We start from the raw sequence: 4,437 nt of genomic DNA, 5'->3' as shown, positions 1-4,437 counted from the left end.
ACATGCGGTGTTTGGTTTTCTGTTCCTGTGTTAGTTTGCTGAGGATAACAGTTTCCAGCTCCATCCATGTCCCTGCAAAGGACATGATCTTGTTACTTTTAATGGCTGCATGGTATTCCATGGTTTATATATACCACTTTTTTTATCCAGTCTATCATTGATGGGCACGTGGGTTGATTCCATGTCTTGGCTGTTGTGAATAGTGCTGCAATGAGCATACACATGCTTGTATCTTTATAATAGAATGATTTATATTCCTTTGAGTATATACCTAGTAATGGGATTGCTGGGTCAAATGGTATTTTTTGCTTCTAGAGCTTTGAGGAATTGTCACACTGTCTTCCACAATCGTTGAAGTAATTTTCATCCCCACCAACAATGTAAAAGCATTTCTTTTTCTCAAAAACATGGAATGCTTCATGAGTCTGCATATCATCTTTGCTCAGGGGGCACACTAATCTTCTCTGTATTGTTCCAATTTTAGTACATGTGCTGCCAAAGTAAGCACTGTATTTCTCAGTACTTCAGACAATTCCAAAGTGTGGTCCAAGTGGAGGACCACTGTTTAGGGTCAGAGTTTAGGGTCATCTCAACAAACAGACACACAATATCCTAAGGTATTCATGTCTCACACACATATTTTGACTTATTAGCAGAGTAAAAATATGAGAAACATGTCAAGCTGGACTTTAAACATTTAGCTTTCTATAGATATGAACATGAAAACATGTACAAAAATTCCACAGTAAAATTAAACTGATTGATGCCTTACCGGGCAAGGACTAGTAAAAGTATATTTTAACAAAGTGTTCAAATTATTTGTGTCCACATAGTGAATATAATGTTGGCTATGACATGGACTGAGAGTGTATTTTTATATTAAATTGCAGTACTAAGAAGCTGTTTAGTAGATCAACTTCTGTTATGGTGCTATGCTTGGATAAGAAGAGAAATGATTGACAGTTTTGCAGGATCATTCTGAAAAATCCCACCCACTTCAAGATAATTAAAACATGAAGTAGGCTGTAAGTGGAAGTGTCTGGAGAATGGCATTTTTTTTTTTCCTGACAAGTGATGTATAGGATTTGATTCTTTGGGGGTAGTAATTTGTTTCCGGTTTTGTTTAACTCTAAACTATCCATGAACATAGACCTCAGAGACTCCATATCGTTACTTGATTTTTCTCATTTACATATGCTACAAACATATTTATTTACTGTGGGTTCGTTACTGATGGAACAAAGATAAATAAAAATACAGCTTCTCCCATCAGGTTGCTCACAGTGTAATGCTCAAAATATAGTCAGAATTACTTGGGTGCTGTGAAAATGTAGATTCCCTATGATTCTAAAAATTCTGATAAAAGTTTGCAGTAGAACCCGGGAAGCTTCATCTTCATGGACTTCTGCATGGAATTAGTGGAAGGATTTATAATGTGAATCTTTTTGGAGATGACATTGGTGTTCTGAAACTATCTGTGGTAAAGAACCCATTTTAATTTTTTTGTTGTTTTTTGCTGTTATGAATAAAGCTGCTGTGAACATTCAGAAAAAATTTTCAGTGTACAAGAGACTAAGTGAAATCTAATAAAAGGCCAGGCGCCGTGGCTCACGCCTGTAATCCCAGCACTTTGGGAGGCCGAGGTGGGCCGATCACGAAGTCAGGAGATCGAGACCATCCTGGCTAACATGGCAAAACCCCGTCTTTACTAAAAATACAAAAAAATCAGCTGGGCACGGTGGCGGGCACCTGTAGTCCCAGCTACTCTGGAGGCTAAGGCAGGAGAATGGCGTGAACCTGGGAGGCAGAGCTTGCAGTGAGCCCAGATCATGCCACCACACTCCAGCCTGGGCTACAGAGCAAGACTCCATCTCAAAAAAAAAAAAAAACAACTAATAAAAATTAATTTATAAGGAAAAAAGCAATGAAGGGAAAACCTACAAAATACAATCCCTGATTTTCATTATTAGATTCAATAAACATAAAATTACTATGTCAAATTGCTATAAAAGTTTTTAAATGCCTGCTCTTAGTTTTTGTACTTATTCTGTTATAGACTGGTAAATAATTTGCAGACTGACACTGAGCCACACACCAAACATTGAGTAGTATTATTTCCAATTTTTGTTCAGAATAGCAGTAATTCTGTGAAATACCAATAGGCTAGAAACCAGAGGAAAGGAGTCAATGGTCAATTAAGTTTGGGAAATTGTCAGATAAATAAAATTTCCTTACAATAAAAGATCTTAAAATGTCTACCATACCAGTTTGTTTGTAAACGCAAGAGAAAGATAGCATATGGGTTTTCCTAAAATTATTCAATCATGGATTTGTTTCCAAGAGCTGATTAACAACTCTAAGAACCCAGTCTTGAGTTGAACACAATTAAGGAAATGCTGATCTAGATAATTTTCCTTATTTAACAGTTGAGGAAACAGAACCTAGAGATGTCAAGTGACTTGGCTTATAGTCAAACAACTATTTCATTTACCAGTTAACTGAATAATTAATTAAATTTATTTATACTAAATTAAGCAAAATTTTAATGAGTATTTATTTATTAGGGTCAGGTACTCTACCAGTGCCTTGTCTTCCAGATTTATAATTGGAATCTTTTACACACATGAAATGCCTAACCATCTACCTCAGGAACCCTTGGTTCTCGTTTTTCTGCAGACACATATATCACTAATTTTCCTGTGTTGTTTACTTTGTGTGCTTCAATCATTCTTTCTAAGATTTCCCTACTGTTTATAACTGAGGACATTTTTCTGGATGACGTTGGCCTAATCTTAGCCAACTTTGTTAAGACTGAATAGTCATGCAATCTGGTAAAAAGATTGGCATATTTATTTTGTTTTGTTTTTATTTCAAAGAATATTTGCATAGCAGTTACTACAGGTCCATTTTCTCAGCTACTACCGGCCAAACAATGTTCTTAGCATTTCACTTGTACTAACTGATTTAAACTTTAAATCAAGGGCTTGATGTAATTATTTTTATTGTACTTATTTGGAGATCAGGAACCTGAGACATGGAAATATTAAGTGGCTTGTTCAAGGTTATAGAGCTTATACCTGGTAGACTTAGGATTCAAACCCAAGCAACCTGGTTCCAGAGTTCATGTTACACCAGGTAGAATTGTACATCCGCTTTATGAGAATAACAAGTATACTGCTTTAAGGTAATAGGAAATTACCCAAATGAACAAGAATTATTCTAAAGAATTCAGGATTGTAATGGAAAGGGATTTTAATGTTCAGATAAATGCTTTTCCTTTTTCACTGTAATTCATCTGGACAAGAAACTGTTTTCTTCAGGAGATGTGACAGAGAGGATTTTCAAAGACAGTAAAAGCTGTAGAGACATATTATCTTAGAGGAGAATGAGCCTTAAAGATTATCATAACTGGAGTTCTTAATTGCATTTTAGAAGTTGGAACAACTGTAGATTTTCTATAATAAAATAATGGTGGGATTATCTACATGTACTGGGAGATAGTTTAATAAACAGAATCATCTTAAAAATTTTTTCCTATGATATTTTGCCATTTATTCATTAAAAACAAGTTATTGAGTATCTATAATGTGCTACATAGTATGAAAAGTGCAAGGGATACAACATTGACTAAAACAAGTTCTCTGCCTCCATTCACATCAGTCTGCTGGAAGAGAAAGCTTTAAAACACAAAACGAAACAAACGAATGTGCTGCATATTACCATTTATCTGCACAGTAATTTATTATGAAGCAATATATAACAGCATATTCTTCAATATAATATTTTTGTATGTGTTCTCCCAAGAGAATCATGACTTGTAGGTTTGAGAATCACTACTCTAGTTTCCACCTTGACTTTATAGGTTAGCCTAATGGATACTCTGGAGTTTATGACTCATCTAGTTCAAGATGTGGTGGAGCCGGGGTGGCCTTCATGTCAACAGATTCTAAATCAATGGCTGTTTTCATGTTTCTGACTTATGTAGTCATTTTTATTTCATCCTACTATCCACACAATTATGAGCTAATAGAATATAGCTAATTCCTTCTCTTTTATTTATTATGAAAGAAAATGTTTTGATTTAGAGATGTTTACTATGGGCCAAATTTTTGTTTTTAGCATTCTACCTTTATATAAATTGATACATGGACAGTATATTTTTACATAATTGTTCATAGGTTATATATTTTTATCTTTCAAATGTATCAAGTATCAACATGTTTAAGATTAATTTTATAACTAAGAACTCTTTATTAAAAAACTAAAACATTATCCATAAAAAAAAAAAATTTTTCAAAGAAGTCGCTTTTGACCTCCAAGCCTTATTCTTGGTCCCCTCTCTACCTTTCTAGATGTAGCCACTGATCACATAAGTGAGTTTAATATGAGTTTTATGGTTATTTTCCATATGTCCATATGCCTCTGTTATAACTATAC

At 34.4% G+C, this 4,437-nt stretch overlaps 1 non-coding gene across 1 annotated transcript; it reads right to left on the bottom strand.

Annotated features, from left to right (window-relative positions):
- Positions 1-401: 401 nt before the first annotated feature.
- Positions 402-508, bottom strand: LOC112208727 (U6 spliceosomal RNA). The gene has a single exon (XR_002943304.1). It is a non-coding gene; the product is annotated as a U6 spliceosomal RNA (small nuclear RNA).
- Positions 509-4,437: the final 3,929 nt, after the last annotated feature.

This window comes from Pan troglodytes, chromosome 2, assembly GCF_028858775.2.
Source record: "Pan troglodytes isolate AG18354 chromosome 2, NHGRI_mPanTro3-v2.0_pri, whole genome shotgun sequence".
Taxonomy (NCBI): domain Eukaryota; kingdom Metazoa; phylum Chordata; class Mammalia; order Primates; family Hominidae; genus Pan; species Pan troglodytes.
Note: the sequence above shows the minus strand (reverse complement) of the source record. Positions and strands in the feature narration are given on the sequence as shown.